Source organism: Lutra lutra, chromosome 7 (genome assembly GCF_902655055.1).
Source record: "Lutra lutra chromosome 7, mLutLut1.2, whole genome shotgun sequence".
Classification (NCBI taxonomy): Eukaryota; Metazoa; Chordata; class Mammalia; order Carnivora; family Mustelidae; genus Lutra; species Lutra lutra.
In genome coordinates, this window is record NC_062284.1 from 148,209,645 (window position 1) to 148,231,038 (window position 21,394).

Here is a 21,394-nt window from a genome sequence, read left to right on the forward strand (position 1 = left end):
ATGTGTCCATAAAATGGCACAGGGTTGCAGATTGGATAAAATTACAGACCCTATCCATGTGTTGTCTAAACAGACCCATTTTGAACCTAAGGATACATCCAGACTGAAAGTGAAGGGATGGAGAAACACTTTTAATGCCAATGGGCCTCAAAAGAAGGCTGGGGTAGTGATTCTCATAGCAGATTAATTTGATTTTAAACTAAAGACTGTAGTCAGAGATACAGAAGGACACTACATCATTCTTAAAGGGTCTATCCACCAAGAAGATCTAACAATTGTCAATATTTATGTCCCCAATACGGGAGCAGCCAACTACATAAGACAACTGTTTTCAAAGGAACGAGACTGAGAAAAGTGAAAGTTATGCAAAGCCTTATTCTGTGCCAAGCATTAGAAGTTAGACTGCCCGGCCAGGGGAACAAGACTGAGACAAAGTGAAAGTTATGTGGAGCTTTATTCTATGCCAAACACTAGAAGTCAGACTGACTGGCCAGGGCTGCCTCCAAAGAGAGTGACAACCCCTTGTTCTTACAGGCTAGTTTTATAGGGCACAACTGCAGACCTCTACGTATGTGGCTTTGGATGATTGGATGTTTCCACCTATCTGGCCTTGTTTTAGGTGTGTATTTTAATAATGGTTACCCGGAACTGCTATCAGTAACTGCTGAGGCATTTATTAAACAACAAAATAGCCTTGTTTTTTTAGGTGTGTGTTTTAGAAACTGTTACTGGAACCAATATCAGTAACTGCTGAGGCATTTATTAAATAACAAAACGGCTACCTAGGCAACATGGAGTTATTGTGGCTAATCAGTCCCAGGCAGGCTCTAAGGGTTTAACAGGTTTTAACATGGAATTGGCCACAACATTAATCAAGATAAAGTCATATCAAGGGATGCCTGGGTGGCTCAGTGGGTTAAAGCCTCTGCCTTCAGCTGAGGTCATGATCACAGGACCCTGGGATCGAGCCCCACATTGGACTCTCTGCTCAGCAGGGAGCCTGCTTCCTCCTCTCTCTCTCTACCTGCCCCTCTGCCTACTTGTGATATCTGTCAAATAAAAAGAAAGAGTCATACTGATATGAATACATTAGTAGTAGGAGATCTTAACACGCCACTCTCAGTAATAGACAGATCATCCAAGCAGAAAATCAATAAAGGAACAAGAGCGTTGAATGACACATTGGACCAGATGGACCTCATCAATATATACAGAACATTTCACACTCAAACAACAGAATACTCATTCTTCGTGAGTGCACATGGAACTTTCTCCAAATAGACCACATACTTGGTCACAAGTCAGGGCTGAACCAAAAACAAAAGATTGAGATTATTCCCTGGATTTTATTCCCAGGACATGACAGAATCACTGGGAATTCTACCAAACTCTCAAAGAAGAAATAATACCAATTCTCATGAATCTGTTTCAAAAAAATTGAAGCAAAAGGAAAACTTCCAGATTCTTTTTATGAAGCCAGCATTACCCTTATCCCCAAACCAGGCAAAGACCCCACCAAAAAGGAGAATTTCAGACCAATATCACTGATGAGTATGGATGCTAAGATTCTCAACAAGATCCTAGCTAATAGGATCCAACAGCACATTAAGAAGATTATCCCTGGGATGCAAGGGTGGTTCAACATTAGCAAATCAATCAATGTGATAGAACAAATCAATAAGAGAAAAGAGTAGAACCACATGGTCCTCTCAATTGATGCAGAAAAAGCATTTGACAAGATATAACATCCGTTGCTGATTAAAACGCTTCATGTACAGGAATAGAGAGAATATTCCTCAACTTTATCAAATCTATCTATGAAAAACACACAGCGAGTATCATCCTCAATGGAAAAAAGCTCACAGCCTTCCCATTGAGATCAGGAACACGACAAGGATGACCACTCTCACCACTCTTGTTCAGCATAGTATTAGAACTCCTAGCAAGAACAATTAGACAACAAAGAGAAATAAAAGGTATTCAAATTGGCAGTGAAGAAGTCAAATTCTTTCTCTCCGCAGATGACATGATTCTTTATATGGAAAACACTACAGAATCCACCCACAAACTACTAAAACTCATACAGCAATTCAGTGAGTGGATAGGATACAAAACAAATGTACAGAAATTAGTTGCCTTCTTATACACTAACAATGAAATTACAGAAAAGGAAATTGGAGAATCGATTCCATTTGCTATAACTCCAAATACCATAAGATACTTGGGAATAAACCTAACCAAAGAGGTATAGGATTTGTACTGGAGGAACTACAGAACACTCATGAAAGAAATTGAAGAAAACAGCAAAAAGATGGAAGACCATTCCATGCTCATGGATCAGAAGAATAAACACTGATAAAATGTCTATACTGACTAGAGCAATCTACACTTTCAATGCCATTCTGATCAAAATTCCAGTAGCATTTTTCAAAGACCTGGAGCATACAATTCTAAAATTTGTATGGAATCAGAAGAGACCCCGAATTGCTAAGGAAATGTTGTAAAAGAAAAACAGAACTGGGGGCATCACGTTGCCTGATTTCAAGCTTTACTATAAAGTTGTGATCACCAATTCAGCATGGTACTGGCATAAAAACAGATACATAGACCAGTGGAACAGAGTAGAGAGCCCATATATGGACCCTCAACTCTATGGGCAAATAATCTTTGACAAAGCAGGAAAAAATATACAGTGGAAAAAAGATAGTCTCTTCAATAAATGGTGCTGGGAATATTGGACAGCTATATGTAGAAGAATGAAACTTGGCTATTCTCTTTCACCACACACAAAGATAAACTCAAAATGGATGAAGGACTTCAACGTGAGACAGAAATCCATCAGAATCCTAGAAGAGAACATAGGCAGTAACCTCTTCAATATCAGCCACAGCAAGTACTTTCTAGATATGTCTCCAAAGGCAAAGGAAACAAAAGCAAAAATGAATTTTTGGGACTTCATCAAGATCAAAATCTTCTGCACAACAAATAAAACTGTCAACAATACAAAGAGGCAACCCATGGAATGGGAGATTATATTCACAAATGACAATAAAGACAAAGGGCTGATATCCAAGATGTACGAAGAACTACTGAAATTCAACACAACCAAAGGAGATAATCATGTCAAAAAAGGGCAGAGACATGAACAGACACTTATCTAATGAAGACATAAAAATGGCTCATAGACTCATGAAAAATGTTCATCCTCATTAGGTATCAGGGAGATTCAAATCAAAAGCACATTAGGAAACCACCTTACACCATTTAGAATGGAGAAAATGAACAAGACAGTAAACAACGTGTGTTGGAGAGGATGTAGATAAAGGGGAACCCTATTACACTGCTGGTGGGAATGCAAGTTTGTGCACACGATAAACGGTATGTAGATCCTTATGAAATTAAAAATAGAACTTCCCTATGACCCTGCAATTGCACTACTGGGTATTTACCCCAAAGATACAGATGTAGGGAAAAGAAGGACCATCTGTACCCCAATGTTTATAGCAGCAATGGCCACGGTCGCCAAACATTGGAAGGAACCAAGATGCCCTTCAACGGACAAATGGATAATGAAGATGTGGTCCATATATAAATGGAGTATTATGCCTCCATCAGAAAGGATGAATTCCCAACTTATGCATCAACGTGGATGGGACTGGAAGAGATTATGCTGAGTGAAATAAGTCAAGCAGAGAGAGTCAATTATCATATGGTTTAGCTTATTTGTGGAGCATAAGGAATAACACAGAGGTCATGAGGAGATGGAGAGGAGAAGGGAGTTGGGGGAAGTTAGAGGGGATGACAAACCATGAGAGACTGTGGACTTGAGAAACAAACTGAGGGTTTTGGAAGGGAGGTTAGGTGAGCCTGGTTGTGGGTATTAAGGAGGGCATGTATTGCATGGAGCACTGGGTGTGGTGCATAAACAATGAATCTTGGAATACTGAAAAAAATTAAAATTAAAAATATTGAAAATAATTCAAAAATTATATATAAAATATATAGAGAGTAGAAAATAAAAAGAGGGCAAGTAAAGAGTGGCTGTAACTTTCATTTTGGACAAATAGGGTGTTTCAGTTGTTCCTGGGTGAATTTTGATCCGTATGTTAGTGGACACTAAATCTCAAAATCACTAGAAAATTAAAAGATGGGTATATAAGTATGTAAATCTGAATAGAGTGAAAAACTTGCTAAAATAAAGCATATACCTGTTAAAAATATAGGTTTGTAAAAATACAAGTTAAAATTAGCCTATGAAAAAATTATCTGGTATAATAGACATCTTGCCTAACACAGTCACTTTTCGTACAAATCCACATATATATTCTTACATCTCAGGTTGATTTCATGGGTGTTCAAAATAGTTTTATAGATATGCAGCTAAATTCAAGGGACCTGCTTTAAATGGTTCCCCTACACCTCCGCCATCTTGCCTCAATCTGTCTGTTCCTGATTGATATTTGGTCTGTATGTTATAAGACACTATATCTGAAAATGTTAAGCAACCTGGATGAAATGGATGCATTCCTGGAAAACTATAAACTCCCAAAATTGAACCAGGAAGAAACTGACAACCTGAATAGACCGATATCTAGTAACGAGATTGAAGCAGTGATCAAAAATCTCCAAAAAAAAAAACAGAGCCCAGGACCTGATGGATTCCCTGGGAAATTCTAACAAACTTTCAAAGAAGAAATAACACCTATTCTCCTGAAGCTGTTTCAAAAAATTGAAGCAGAAGGAAAACTTCTAGACTCTTTCTATGAAGCCAGCATTACCCTGATCCCCAAACCAGGCAAAGACCCTACCAAAAAGGAGAATTTCAGACCAATAACACTGATGAATATGGATGCTAAGATTCTCAACAAGATCTTAGCAAACAGGATCCAACAGCACATTAAAAAGATTATCCACCATGACCAGGTGGGATTCATCCCTGGGAAATCAGAACTTATTTTATATATAAATTGAATAGAGGGGGAAAATGGGGTTATGTGGGGCATAAATCTATAAAATCAAGATTTGAAATTTAGAAACTGAAGTTAGGAAATAAGACTCTCTTTGAAATGGTAACGGGGTAAGAAAAGAAAAAGCAAGGAAAAGAAAAGAAACAAAAAAGAAATGTACAACTTCATCCTTAATATAAGCAAGTTGTGAGACAATTGGAGCTCCCTATGTAATTTTCCTCTTGTGCTGGAATTTCACGTGCCTGTGGGAAATAACCTTATTGTTCACTTGTTCTTCCAGTCTGTCTTCTGGGGGAGCGGCCTGCTGCTTGGCTTCTCAGGCATCTTTTCGCTGGTGAAGTTGCCCGACCCTTATCAGGGTCATTGGCTTAATGTGAGCCGCCCCTGTGTCTGGTTATTTTTCCCTGGTGGCTTTCTGCCTCTCCTCAGAGGGTCAGAGCAAACATGGCCCTGCAGGAATCTCCAGCCCAGAGCTGCAGTGTGGTGGCCTGGACCCCCACCACCACCTCAGGCAATCCATTTCCAGTTCAATGTGTACCAAAATCCACAGACTTGCATTATTGATGCCCACTGCAACTCTCTGGGGAAAGTTCCAGGGACCCATGAGTGTTTCCGTGCTTTCTAACTTTGCAAATGTTAGTGGGTGTGGGCTCGTTAGTTCACCCTCTTCTGCATCTCCAAGGTCATGCTGGGTGCTGACCCAGTGTCCTGTCTGGTGTCATATCATTCTGAGAGCTGTTGTCCAGGTGTGGATGTATCCACATTGTGCCCCAAGCCATGGGCTCACACATGCATCCTATTGCGTGGCTCCCGGTACAAGGCCAGGTGCCTCTCCAGTGTCCTTTTGTGGGCCACACCACCCTGAGATCTCTTGTCCTGTTTTAGTCACAAATCATTTTATATCTCCCATGGGATATTAAGCAGCCCACACCTTCTAGTCCTTTTCAGGGTGGTCAGGCACAGAGCAGTCTTCCAACTGGCCTGATTTGTGGTTTATGGTGACTGGAGCTGAGAGTCCCTTCTGAGCTTGCTGACCATAACCTGTCTCCCTGTGCCACTGCTTGGGCAGTCTATCGGTTCAGGCTTCCCCATTCCTTCTGATTTTCTGTGATCTGAGATCTCAGTGATCCACCCAGAATTCTGTCCTATTCATCCCCTGTGCTCTTTTCAGTAAGGGATGTCTCTCACTGGAGCAGATTTTGAAGGTCCTGATTTTTTTGCTCTGATGTGAATATCACTTTCCAGTGGCTGGCTAATGGAGATGACCCTCCAATCTCCATTTATCTTCTGATATTTCCCCCAAAGACTTACGTTTCTGCACTTCCTACCTCATAAAAAGTGGTCATTTTGCTGCTTGTAGAAATCCGGATAATTGTTCTTACATCTGAGGTTGAATTCATGTGTGTTCAGAATGGTTTGATAGACATCCAGCTAAATTCAAGGGACCAGCTGAAATGAGGTCCCTACTCTGCTGCCATCTTGCTCCTCTTCTCCTGAAACAAAGACTCTGAATGACAGACTAGATCACATTGATTTCTTTTCTTTTTTATGTTTTAAATTTTTATTTAAATTCAATTCAGTTAACACATAGTGCATTATTGGTTTCAGAGGTAGAATTTAGTGATTCATCAGGTGCATATAACACCTAGTGCTCATTCCATCAAGTGCCCTCCTTAATGCCCATGAGGCAGTTATCCCATCCCCCCACCCCAGCCACCTCTAGTTTGAACACAAAATTTTGAGTATTATTTCAGGATATGGCTTGGGAAATGTTCCTCCTAGAATTCTAGTTTTAAGTATTTATTTTCTCACATTATCTCCTTAAATTTCCTTTAAAATTATGTTCAGTTAGCCACCATATAGTACATCACTAGTTTTTGATGTGCTGTTCAACAATTCATTATTTGCATGTAACACCCAGTGCTCACCCACCATGTATCCTTATTGCCCATCACTGAGTTTCCCCATCCCGCCCCTCCTACCCCTCCAAAACCCTGTTTGTTCCACAGAGAAACATATTGATTTCTGATAATATTTATTTCGGGCTTTCCCTTTTCCTTTTGATAAATCTAGGCAAAGGTTTCGCAATTTTATTTTTTCCCCCCAAAACCAGACCTTGGTTTTTTGTTCTGTTCTGTGTTTTTTTTTTCTTTTGTTTATATATCATTTATTACTGCTCTCATCTTTACTTTTTCCATCTTTCTCCTGTATTTAGGCTTTAGTCATCGTACCTTCTCTAGCTCCTTTAGGTGTAACTTTAGAGTGTTTCTTTCAGATTTTTCTTGTTTCTTGAGGTCTTCCTGTATGTTGTGTATTTTGGTCTTAGAACCACCTTTGCTGCAGAGAAATTAGGGCAAAGTTAAAAGGTTTCATACTCGTGTGTGTGTGTGTGTGTGTGTGTGTGTGTGTGTGTGTGTGTGTAATGTCCAGAACACATCACACCTGGAGGGGATTCCACTGCTTTCCCATGTTGTCACTAACATTGATGTTATAAGCATTGTTTAAGACAGTGACTCCCCAACAAAGACCCTTTCTTCTTATACTTTGGATTGTTGATTCCTCTGTGGTCTCCTGTCCAGCGTGCACTTTATGCTGCTTCTAGTGTGTTTGCACATTGAGCAGGGTGGACTTGTGATGCACAGTGAGAGCAGCTGAGATTCCTGTAAAGGTTCACTTGATGAGAACCAGTTTATTTGTGATTCATGGGTATTTAGGGATAGCAGTAAACAACATGAGTGACTCTGTGTTTTGTGCATTTTAATATAATTGTTTTCCCATTAGAACAAATTTTCAAAGTCAGAGAGTGAAGACGTAAGCACAGAATCATGTGTGCACAATGGGTCCCTGAGGGAAAGTGTTCTCTGGAGAGGAATCCCTAGACCCTGAGAGGAAACCTGCCCATAACCTTCATCTATATCTGCTGCTGGGATTAAGGACAGAACTAGTAGTTAGTGTGCACCCCTGGTGGTCCAGATCCCGTCCTACAGTGAGGTTTGTGTCTGGGCTCACACTGCAGTCCCCTCACTGTGTCTTTCACACAGTAATACACGGCTGTGTCCTCGGCTCTCAGGCTGTTCACTTGCAGATACAGAGTGTTCTTGTCGTTGTCTCTGGAGATGGTGAATCGGCCCTTCACAGAGTCTGTGTAGCTTTGCTAATTCCATCATAGCTAATATCTGTGACCCGTTGCAGGCCCTTCCCTGGAGCCTGGCGGACCCAGTACATGGCATAGCTACAGAAGGTGAATCCAGAGGCTTCACAAGAGAGTCTCAGGGACCCCGTGGGCTTCACCAGGTCTCCCCCAGACTCTACCAGTTGCACCTCACACTGGACACCTGCAGACACAAGACATCCTGGTCAGGAAACTGCCACATGTCCATGGTTTCTTTCACTCATATCCACTCACATCCTCTACGTCTCTTGTTCACCATGAATTACCTTTTAAAAAAGCAACAAGAAAAACCCAGCCAAGCACAAACTCCATTGTCAGTTGTCTGTGTCCTGTCCTGAGTACTTATTGGAACACCTGGGAATCCTGGTGCTGGGGCTCCTCTCCCAACTGCAGAGTCAGGTATGGGTTGTTTTAACCAGCAAATGGGGGGCCCTATTTGCATGTTCTCTGAATATATATTCAAGTTGGGATCTATGTGACCGTAGAGGGCAATGACCAGGAGAGAAGTGACTGCCTTTGTTTTGGGGGTATTGGACTCTTTTGACTAGAATATGATTTTCATTATATAACTTTCCAGAGTGTATACTTGGACATGGGCTACTTTCCTTTTACACAATTACACAAATATTGTGAGATTGATGTCATGTTATGCCATAATGAAATGTAAACCCACCCCCAGAATTTTAGAGGGTTTTGAGGTGTCCAAGAGCACACACAGGATGAGAATGAGCCCCAGTATGTGGCCCTGTGCTCATCCCCATAGGACACACTGTCACTTGAACCACCTGGAGGACAGAGTTGGCAGGCTGGTGAGGAATGTGGAACCCTCCTGTAATGGGGACAGGATGATTTTACTTCCTCTCTATGTTGCCCTGAAATATAGAGAGCATCGGGTTTGTGCAGGTGTATTTGCTAACATTTCAATATCTATGTGTTCCTCCAAAGTCATCTCTGGGATTATTTGTAAGAATTTGGGTGAGTGTGCTTGAACGGAATGAACAGCATACAGGCGAGTGTGTGATAGAATAAACATGGGTGTCAGAATCAACATTATGCAGAGTGAACAAATCAACCCTCCATAAAATTTCCTGTGTTTTCTCTGGAATTCCTCCTTCCTCTTCCCTTCTTCACCCTGTCAACACATAACTATGAGATTTTCTCTTGTTACATAGACTAGTTTTAATTTTGAAGAATTTATATTGTATGGACTTTTTTTTTTTTTTTTTTTTTGCTCTGCACAAATCCTTGAAAATTCAAGCATGTTGCTGTCTGTAGCATGAATCATTTATTTTAACGTTTGGCGGTTATCCAAGGAGTGAACATAGCATAATTTTATTTTATTGTATTATTTATTATTTATTTATATATTTTAATTTTTAAAAATTTTATTTTATAGATTACACCTATGGCAGAGAGTTTTACCTCTGCATCTTTTTATTGAGGTGAAGAGTAAACATCACTCAAGAGCCTCACCTCATCCTCTGGAAAGGGGTTTCATGTTTTTGATTGTATGCAGGGTATTTGTATCATATAAGGTGAAACTATGACCATGTTATTTTCTCTATATTCACAATGGGTTTGATTTAAGGAGATGCATATCAATGCCCACATTTACAGAAGGTTGATGTGTGATGGTGAAGTCTCTATGTCAAAGTGATTGGGTCATGGGTGCCCAGATTAAACACTGCTTTTGTGGGTGCCTATAATGCTGTTCCAAAAGAGACTGGTATTTGCAGCCATGGTCTCTGGGCCAGTGGGCATCATCCAATCCATTAAGGTTCTGAATAGAATTAAATGCAGAGGGAGGAATTCCCTCATTCTTCTTTCCTGTATGCTTGATCTGGAACATTCTTGATCTGGAACAGGAACAGTCCTGTCCTTCTGCATTTGGAGACAATTACTGTTTCATATCTCCAGGTTCTCCAACTTGAGCTACTTCAACAAAGCTAATATATTAGACCCATGCAGCCCTTTCCCTGGAGCTTGGCAGACAAAGCTCATCCTGTAGATACTGAAGGTGAACCCACAGGTTGCACAAGAAAGTTTCAGGAACCCCCAAGATTTCACCAGGTCTCCTCCAGACTCCACCAATGGCACATCACATGGACACCTGCAGACACAAGATCTGTACTGTTTCTATCACTCATACCCAGTCACATACCCAATGTCTCTTGTTCAACATAAATTAGCTTTTATTTGTTATGATCACAAATAACATGGAGGACATGGGAAGATGGAGAGGAAAAGGGAGCTGAGGGAAATTGGAAGGGTAGGTGAACCATGAGAGACTCTGGACTCTGAAAAACAATCTGAGGGTTTTGAAGGGGCAGGGGTGGGAGGTTGGGGGAACCAGGTGGTGGGTATTGGAGAGGGCATGGATTGCATGGAGCACTGGGTGTGGTGCAAAAACAATGAATACTGTTAGGCTGACAATAAATTAAAAAATAAAAAATAAATAAATTAGCTTTTAAAGAGTAACCAGGGAAACCCAGCCAAACACAAATTCCATGGAGAGTTGTTTGTGTACTGTCTTGATCACTGCATGGGATCACCTTGGATTCCTGGGCTTGGGGCTCCTCTCTCATTTCTAGGATCAGGGCTGGGATGCTTTAATCAGCAGAAGGAGGGCCCTATTTGCATGTTTTCTGCCTATATAGCTAGCTTGGGATCTGTGTTTACAGAGTGGGCAGCGACCAGGTCAGATGTGATTGTTTTTGACTCAGTGGTATTGACAACATTTGCAAAATAGGATTTTTGATTAAATGATTTTCCAGAGTACACACTTGGGGTTCATGTGCTATGTAGTTTTTACATATTTACACAAATCTTGGGGCATAGATATCATGTTGCCACATACAAAGATGTGAACCTATATCCAGAATTGTACAGGGTTTGTGAGACGTCCAAGAGCACATATGGGGTGAGAGTGAGCCTCAGGATGTATACCTGTGCTCCTCCCCATGGGACCTGCTGCCTTTCTGAACCACTTGCAGAACAGAACGGCAGGCTCATGAGGAATGTGAAACCCATCCTGTATGGGGACAGGGTGGTTTTGCTTACTCTAGAGTTTCACTGAAATACAAAGAGAATCAGTGTTCTGAAGTGTGTTTTCAAGTCTCTGACATTCATCTCTGCGATTAACTGTGATAGCTTTGGTGTGTATATTTGACACATGATGGAGTTCACACATGTGGAGTGTGTGATATGGGAAACACTGGTCTGTGAGTCAACATTCTCAAGAGTGCAAAGATCATGCCCCCTTAGATTTTCCTGTATTTTCCCTAGAATTCCTCCATCTTCTCTTCCTTTCTTCACCCTGTACCCACATAACTATTGATTTTTCTCATGTTACTTACACTAGGTTCAATTCTCAAGAAAGTAAAAATGTTAGTTTTACAGTATGTCCTTTTACTTTTAGGGCTTATTTTTCTCGGTATCAATCCTTGGGAATATATCCATGTGCTTGTGTGTAGCAAAAATTATCAATTTTATTTATTGGCAGCATTTCAGACAATGAACACAGGAGAATTTTATTTTTTAAGTAGTTTTTTAGGATTGAGGTCATTTCCAGTTTCATGTATTTCAATAAAGTTGCTTCCTAGCCTAGACTTGAAGGTGTAGTGTTTAGAGAATGTGTTATTTATACACTTTCCACAGCAACAACTAACCTGAAGTAGATGTGGAGGCAAACATTTGCATCAATGTGGGAATTTATCTGACTTGGCAGGGCTTTCTTATTATGTAGTTGATCTATTTTTAAAATTTAATTTAATTTTTTTCAGTGTTCCACAATTCATTGTTTATGCACCACACCCAGTGCTACATGACATATGTGCCCTCCTTAATACCCACCAACAGACTCACCTAACCTCCCACCCCATCCCTTCCAAAACCTTCAGTTTGTTTCTCAGAGTCCACAGTTTTCATGGTTCATGTCCCCCTTCAATTTTCCCTAATTCACTTTTTCTTTCCATCCCCTAATGACCTCCATGTTTTTCCTTATGTTCCAAAAATAAGTTAAACTATATGATAATTGACTCTCTCTGCTTGACTTGTTTCACTCAATATAATCTCCTTTAGTCCTGTCCATGTTGCTACAAAAGTTGGGTATTCATCCTTTCTGATGGAGGCATAATACTCCATAGTATATATGGACCATATCTTCCTTATCCAATTATCTTTTGAAGGGCATCTTGGTACTTTCCATAGTTTGGCAACTGTGGCCATTGCTGCTATAAACATTGGGGTTATGTAGCTGTTTTTAGAAGCTCATTTTCACAGATGGGAATTAGAATTTATTTATTTATTAATTCATTCATTCATTTCCTTCAGAGTGCCATGTTTAAGGATTTGTGTTAGAGTTAGAGTGTTAGAGTTAGAGTTGGATTTCAGGATTAGGGGTTAGGGACTAAGGTTTAGGGCTCAGGGGAAGTGTCTGATATTTTGAAGTTCAGAACATCCCCGGAAAATAAATCTCAATCTTTTGTAATAGGAAAATGGTCCTGGAAGCCATCTACTGAACTGAGTAAGAAGGGGACTTGGTGTTCTACATATTTGTTTTTAAAAATGTTGATTCTTGGGGCGCCTGGGTGGCTCAGTGGGTTAAGCCGCTGCCTTCAGCTCAGGTCATGATCCCAGGTCCTGGGTTCGAGCCCCACATCGGGCTTTCTGCTCAGCAGGGAGCCTGCTTCCTCCTCTCTCTCTGCCTGCCTCTCTGCCTACTTGTGATTTCTCTCTGTCAAATAAATAAAATAAATAAAATCTAAAAAAAAAAAAAATAAAAAATAAAAATGTTGATTCTAGAGGGGTATAAGATGGAGGAGGAGTAGGGGACTTTATTTATGTTGGTCCCCTGAATTGAGCTGGATACACACCAGAGCACACTGAACACCCACAAAATCAATCTGAGATGTAAGAAGATATATCAGGATCTATACCTACAGAATATCTCTGGTGGTTGATTTGAGATATGAAGTGCAGAGCCATGATTCTGTGGACAGATAATGGAAGACAAATAGAAGTGGGAGGGGGCCTCTGAGCTCCTAAAAACCTGGAGTGCAAAATTTTCCTGTGCTGCTGGTCACACACAGACTTACAGAGCAGTAGCAGCGGAAAATGGACTTTACGGTAGGCGCCTCTCTGAAACATGGAGCTGCAGTGTCTTGCATGCAAACTTGTGGTGGCTGGTTGTTTTAGAAACACAAAGGGCAGAGATGTGCCTGGACCTTGTGGCAAGGGCTGGGAATGCTGCTATGGGGTGCACAACCCAAGACGCTGTGGTTTTTAGCAGCACAGACAAAAATGGAGTCAGTGTGGCCTGGAGGTCTTTCTAGAGAACAGATTGTGATCTCCCAGTTCTGATACAGAAGGCTAAATACAGTTATTTCTGCTCTGACTCACCGAAGAGACACATAAAGCCACCAGAGAAAATTCTGAGAGAACAAAAGCCCCCCAAAACCTGCTTTCATGGAGCCCATCCACCCACAAGGGGCAGGGAAACTCTGCCCAATAAGAGTTGCCTGAGTAATGCTGCAGCAGACCCCTTCTCCAGAAGACAGTGTGAAAGAACAAGAGGCCTGCAACCCTAAGGTCCCTATAAAACAGGTGCATTTTCCTTGGGTTGTGGTCAATAATTTGGACTCTGTACATTCTGTCAACCACTCCTCAACAGAATGACTAAGAAGAGGATCTCTCAATGCAGGAAAAATTTGGAGACTGTGACCTCTGCCACAGAACTAATGGATATGGATATAAGCAAGATGTTGGAAATACACTTCGGTGTAACAGTTATACAGACAATGGCTAGGTTGGAGAGAACCATTAATGGCAACATAGATTCTTTCAGGGCAGAAGTGAGAGATGATCTAGCAGGACTTAAAAATGCTGTCAGTAAGATCCATTCTAATCTAGATACCCTAGCAGCCAGGGTAAATGAGGGAGAAGAATGGACTAGTGATGTAGAAGAAGAACTGATAGAAAATAAGGACCAGGAGGAGGCCTGGAACACACAGCTTAGAATCCATGAAAACAGAGTTCAAGAAATAAATGACCCCATGAAACATACCTATGTAAGAGTTATTGGGTTCTCTTAGGGAGTGGAGAGAGAGGGGACTAGAATATATATCTGAGCTAATCCTACCTGAGAACATCCCTCATCTGGGGAATGAAATAAGCCCTCATGTCCTAGAGGCAGAGAGGACCCCTTTCAAGATCAAGGAAAATAAACCAGTGAGACTGCACATAGTAGCAATATATGCAAATCTTAAAATCAAGGAAACCATCTTAAGGGCAGTTATGGAGAAGAGATTCCTTATGTACAGAGGGAGGAGAAGCAGAATAATGTCAGACCTCTCCACAGAGTCCTGGCAAACCAGAAAGGGCTGGTAGGAGATATTCAGGGTATAAATGTGAAGAATGTGCAGCCAAGAATACTTTATCTGGGAAGGTTCTCACTTAGAATGGATGGAGAGTCAAGGAATTTCCAAGACTGACAGAGACTGAAAGAATATGTAACCACTAAGCCAGAACTAGAGGAAATATTAAGGGGGGGGGTCCTTAATATGAGAAAGATGCCAAGAGTGTTATAGAACAGAAATTTACAGAGACGATCTATGGATACATGGTCTTCACAAGCAACATGATGAAAATAAAATCATATCTTTCAATAATCACTCTCAACATGAACGTCCTAAATGCTCCCATAAAATTTCACAGGGTTGCAGATTGGTTATGAAGACAGGACACATCCACATGGTGACTACAAGAGACTCATTCTGAACTTAGACATAAATCCAGACTGAAAGTGAAATTATGGAGAGTCATCTTTCATGACAATGACTTCCAAGAAAGCTGGGGTAGCCATTCTCATATAAGACAAATTAGATTTTAAGCTAGGCTATAATAACAGATGCAGAGGGACACTACATCATGCTAAAAGTGTCTATGCAACAAGAAGATCTAACAATTGTAAACATCTATACCCCCAAAATTGGATCAGTCAGCAGCATAAGCCAATTGTTTACAAAAAAAGACATATTATTTAAAAAAGACATATTATTAAGACACATAACCCTGAATAGATCAATAACCAGTAATAACATTGAAGGAATGATCACAAATCTCCCAAAAACAGGAGTCCAGGACATGCTGTATTATGTGGGGAATTCTACCAAATATTCAAAGAAGAAATAATACCTATTCTCTTGAAGATTTTTCAAAAAATAGAAACAGATGGAAAACTTCCAGACTCATTCTATGAGGTCAGCATTACCTTGAGACCCAAACCAGGCAAAGACCCCATCAAAGAGGTGAATTTCAGACCAAAATCCCTGATGAATATAGATGCCAAGATTCTCAACAAGATCCTAGCTAATAACATACCATCGTACATTAAAAGGATCATCCATTATGACCAGGTCGGATTTTCCCTGAGCTGCAAGGTCCACTCAACATTTCCAAATCAGTCGATGTGATAGAACAAATTAATAATGACAAGAGATGAACAACATGTTCCTCTCAACTGACACACAAATAGCATTCAGTAAAATACAGCATCCTTTCCGGATTAAAATTCTTCAGAGTGTAGGGATAGAGGGAACATTCCTCAATTTCATAAATTCCATCTATGAGAAACTCACAGCGAATATCATCCTCAATGGGGAAAAGCTGAGAACTTTCCCCTTAAGATCAGAAACATGAAAAGGTTGCCCCTTCTCGCCACTATTGTTCAACATAGCACTAGAAGTCTAGCAAAAGCAATGAGACAACAAAAAGAAATAAATATATGTTCAAGGAGTTAAGCTTTCTTTTTTTGCAAATAACATGATACTTTATGTGGAAAGCCCAAAAGACTCCACCCCCAAACTACCCGAACTCATACAGCAATTCGGTAATGTGGCAAGATACAAACCCAATACACAGAAATCACTTGTTTTTATATACACTAACAATGAATCTGTGGAAAAAGAAATTAGAGAATCGATTCCATTTACAATAGCTCCAAAAATCGTAAGATACCTTGAAATAAACCTAATAAAAAAGGTAAGGGATCTGTACTCAAGGAACAACAGAACACTTCTGAAAGAAATTGAAGAAAACAGAAAAACATGGAAAAACATTTCATGCTCATGATTCAGAAGAATAAATATCGCTAATATATCTATGCTGTCAAGAGCAACCTATACTTTTAAAAAATATTTTATTTATTTATTGGAAAGACAGAGATCACAAGTAGGAAGAGAGGCAGGTAGAGAGAGGGGGAGGCAGGCTCTCTGCAGAGCAGAAAGCCTGATGTGGGGCATGATCCCAAGACCCTAGGATCATGACCTGAGCCGAAGGCAGGCTTTAACCCACTGAGCCACCCAGGCGCCCTGAGCAACCTATGCTTTCAATACCATCTTGATCTAAATACCATAAGCATTTTTCAAAGTGCCGGAAATAACAATTCTAAAATTTACATGGAACCAAAAAATATCCTGATTCAAAAAGGAAATGTTGAAAAAGGAAAACAAAGCTGGGGGCATCACATGTCCTGATTTTAATCTTTACTACAAAGCTTGAAATACTCTTACTTACACTCTTACTACCAAGACAGCATGGTAGTGGCAGCAAAACAGACACATAGACCAATGGAACACGAGTAGAAAGCCCATATATGGACCCTCAACCCCATGGTCAAGTAATTGACAAAGCAAGGAAAAATAACCAATGGGAAAAAGACAGCCTCTTCAATAAATGGTGCTGGGAAAATTGGACAGCTATGTATAGAAGAATGAAACTCGACAATTGTCTTACAGCATACACAAGTATGAACTCAAGATGGATGAAAGACCTCGATGTGAGACAAGAATCCATCAACGTCCTAGAAGAGAACATAGTAACCTTTCTGACATTGACCATAGCAAGATACATCTCCAAAGGAAAAAGAAACAAAACCGAAAATGAACTTCAGGAACTTCGTCAAGATCAAAGCTTCAGAACAGCAAAGGACACAGTCAACAAAACAAAGAGGCAGCCCACAAAATGGGAAAAGATATTTTCAGATGACACTACAGACAAAGGGCTAATATCCAACATCTATAAAGAGCTCCTCAAACTCAACACTCAAAACAAAACAAAACAATAAAAAACAGAAAATCACATCAAAAAATGGTTAGAAGACATGAACAGACAGTTCTCCAAAGGAGACATATGAATAGCCAATAGGTACATGAAAAAGTGTTCATCATCATTAGCTATTGGGGAAATTCATATCAAAACTACATTGAGATACCACCTTACACCAGTTAGAATGGCAAAAGTTGACAATGCATAAACAACGAATCTTGGGACACTGAAAAAAATAAAATTTAAAATACAATGAGAAGGCAAGAAACAGCAAATGTTGGAGAGGATGTGGAAAGAGGAGAACCCTTTTACACTGTTGGTGGGAATTCAAGTTGATACAGCCACACTGGAAAACTGTGGAGGTTCCTAAAAAAGTTGAAAATAGAACTATCTTGTGACCCAGCAATTGCACTACTGGGTATTTACCCCCAAAATACAGATGTAGTGAAAAGAAAGGCCATTTGTACACCAATGTTCATAGCAGCAATGTCCATAATAGCCAAACTGTGGAAGATGCCCTTCACCAGAGTAATGGATAAAGAAGATGCAGTTTATATATACAACAGAACATTACTTAGTCATCAAAAAGGATGGATACCCAAGTTTTGTATCAACATGGATATGACTGGAGGAAATTATGCTAAATAAGTTAAGCAGAAAAATCCAATTATCATAAAGTTTTACTTATTCATGGAAGGTAAGGAATCACATGGAGGATATTGGGAGAAGGCAGGGAAAAACGAAGGGGTGGAAATCAGAGGGGGAGATGAACCATGAGAGATTATGGACAGTGAGAAATAAAGTGAGGGTTTTAGAGATCAGGGTGGTGGGGGGATGGGTTACTCCAGGACGGGTATTAAGGATGGCAGGTATTGCGTGGAGCACTGGGTGTTATAAGTGAACAATGAATCTTTGAACATTGCATCAAAAACTAACGATGTGTAGAAGCTTTTGATCTTGATGAAGTCCCAAAAGTTCACTTTCCCTTTTGTTTCCTTTGCCTTTGGAGACATATCTTGAAAGAAGTTGCTGGGGCCGATGTTGAAGAGGTTACTGCCTATGCTTTCCTCTAGGAGTCTGATGGATTCTTGTCTCATGTTGAGTTCTTTTATCCATTTTGAGTTTATCTTTGTGTAGGCACAGCAAAGGAAACAGTCAAGAAAACAAAGAGGCAACCCACGGAATGGGAGACGATATTTGCAAATGACAGTACAGAGAAAGGACTGATATCCAAGATCTAGAAAGAACTCCCCAAACTCAACACAAACAAAATGGATAATCATGTCAAAACATGGGCAGAAGACATGAAAAGAAATTTCTCCAAAGAAGACATACAAATGGCTATCAGACACATGAAAAAGTGTTCATCATCACCAGCCGTCAGGGAGATTCAAATCAAAGCCTCATTGAGAAACCACCTTCCACCAGTTAGAATGCCCAAAATTAGCAAGACAGGAAACAACGTGTGTCAGAGAGGATGTGGAGAAAGGGGAACATTCTTACACTGTTGATGGGAATGCAAGTTGGTGCAGCCACTTTGGAAAAGAGTGTGGAGATTCCTTAAGAAATTAAAACTAGAGATTCCCTATGATCCTGAAGTTACACTACTGGGTATTTACTCCAAAGATACAGATGTAGTGAAAAAAAGGGCCTCCTGTACTCCAATGCTCATAGCAGCAATGGCCACGGTCACCAAACTATGGAAAGAACCAAGATGCCCTTCAATGGATAAATGGATAAAGAAGATGTGGTCCATATATACTATGAAGTATTATGCCTCCATCAGAAAAGATGAATACCCAACTTTTGCATCAACATGGACGGGACTGGAGGAGATTATGCTGAGTGAAATAAGTCAAGCAGAGAGAGTCAATTATCATATGGTTTCACTTACTTGTGGAATATATGGAATAACACAGAGGACATGGGAGATGGAGAGGAGAAGGGAGTTGGGGGAAATTAGAGGGGGAGAGGAACCATGAGAGACTGCGGACTCTGAGAAACAATCTGAGGGTTTTGGAGGGGAGGAGGTGGGGAGGTTGGGTGAGCCTGGTGGTGGATATTGTGGAGGGCATGTATTGCATGGAGCACTGGGTGTGGTGCATAAGCAATGAATTCTGGAACACTGAAAAGAAATTAAAAAAAATTTAAATAAAAATTTTAAAAAGTTAACCTAAAAAAAAAAAAGAAAAGAAAACTAATGATGTGCTGGATCTTGACTGAAAAATATAACAATAAAAACTAAAAAGTAAGTGCATGGCCCTCAGTCATAGAGTGTCTATAACTTTGTTGTCCCTGTCACCTCCTCAGCCCAGCACAGCTGCACCTTTCACAGGGTTTCTGGCACAGGCACGATGTGGGTTCTCACACCATGTCCCTTGCATAGTAATACACAGCCATGTCCTCAGAGTTCAGGCTGCTGATCTGTAGATAGGCAGTGCTGAGAGAGGTGTCCATGGAGAAACAAGTTGATGGAGACACCTTGGGCATACATTGGATTCCCAATGTTTGTGTTTACCCATCCCATGGACTGCAGGCTCTTTCCTCATGCTTGTCACACCCATCTCATTGCATAGCTGGTGTAGGTGTACCCAGATGCTTTGCAAGAGACCTTCACGGATTCCCCAGGCTTCTTTACCTCAGCCTCAGATTGCAGCAGCTTTACCTGGGAGTGGACACTTGTGGATAGAGAACAGGAGGGATTGAAGTCATGCTGACTGGCCCTGTTCCCCTCCTCTTCCAAAGGACTGAGGGAATCCCTTACCTGTAGCCAACACCACCAGGAGGAGGATTCTCCAGCTCCAGTCCATTGTGAGGTGTTGTGCTCTCACGGTTTCTGCAAAGGATTGTGTGCACCTGTTGGGTGATGTTCTCAGGGCCCAAACACATGTATATTTAAGTGAGTACACCTTGGCTCATTTGCATATTCACAAAGCAGAATATTTCATATTAGGAAATGCTGATTCAGAGAGAAGACACATCAGAGGGGAAACACATTCCTGGGATGCTGAGGTCCCACATCTGAACCTCTGTCTGAGGATATACACCCTTGCCTCATCCCCGACTCTGTATTACCAGAGGTTCTTCCACTAGAGAATGAGTCCGAGTACAGAGCTGTGGAGGCCACTGGATAAGGCACTTTCCTTAGGAGCAGAAGTGGGTGCTGATCTGGGACCAGGGGACCAGGGATGGCAAACCTGGTGTGTCAGCCCCTGTGGACCTGTGTCTGTGATGCCCTGAGCACCTCCCTTCTCAGGTGGAGAAGTGGGGTCTGGGTAGAGAAACACCTGAACCTGAAACAGGTCACCTGGATGATGTTTCTGATAGACTCAAATGCACATATTATAATGAAATGCTGGTGAGTCTAACATAACTATGTGTATAAAAATTACATATTTGTACAGAGTCTCTTCTAATCAGGTAATGTGTTCAAATGTAAACATCCAGAAGTCATCCCCATATTTAAGATAAAAAAGTCATGATCATCAAACTAAAAATGCTTTAATTAATAAAAGATGTCTCATTTAATGGTAAATGATTACACCATTTCCTTGAAAGCCATGAACAAGGCAGACAGGGTTCCATGATACCCTATATCAACATTTTCATGGATAAAGGAGATGTGGTATATATATACACAATGGAATTTACTTAGCCATAAAAAGTATTTGCAAAAATGTGGATAGAACGACAAGGTATTATACTAGAGTGAAATAAGTCAATCAGGGAGAGACAATTATCATATAATTTCACTCATATGCCAAATAAGAAACAAAACAAGATCATAGGGGAAGGGAGGGAAAAATAAAATAAGATGAAATCAGAGATTGAGACAAAACATGAGAGACTCTTAAGTCTAGGAAACAAACAGAGTTGCTAGAGGGGAGGGACTGGGGTCTGTGGTAAGTGGGTGATGGACATTAAGCACGATATGTGATGTAATGAGCCCTGGGTGTTATATGTAACTGATGAATAACTGAACTTAACCTCCAAAACTAATGATACACTCTATGTTAATTAAGTGAATTTAAATAAAATTTAAAAAATATGTTCCTGCAGCCCAATGTTCATAGCAGCAATGTCCACAATAGCCAAACTGCATAAGGAGCTAAGATATCCCTTAACAGATGAATGGATATAGAAGACGTGG

At 40.5% G+C, this 21,394-nt stretch overlaps 1 long non-coding RNA gene and 1 pseudogene across 1 annotated transcript; one reads left to right on the top strand and one right to left on the bottom strand.

Moving 5' to 3' along the window:
- Positions 1–6,258: 6,258 nt before the first annotated feature.
- LOC125104239 (immunoglobulin heavy variable 3-30-3-like) lies at positions 6,259–8,517 on the bottom strand (annotated as a pseudogene).
- Positions 7,999–20,337, top strand: LOC125104257 (uncharacterized). The gene is made up of 3 exons (XR_007128628.1): positions 7,999–8,110; positions 19,512–19,518; positions 20,323–20,337. It is a non-coding gene; the product is annotated as an uncharacterized LOC125104257 (long non-coding RNA).
- Positions 20,338–21,394: the final 1,057 nt, after the last annotated feature.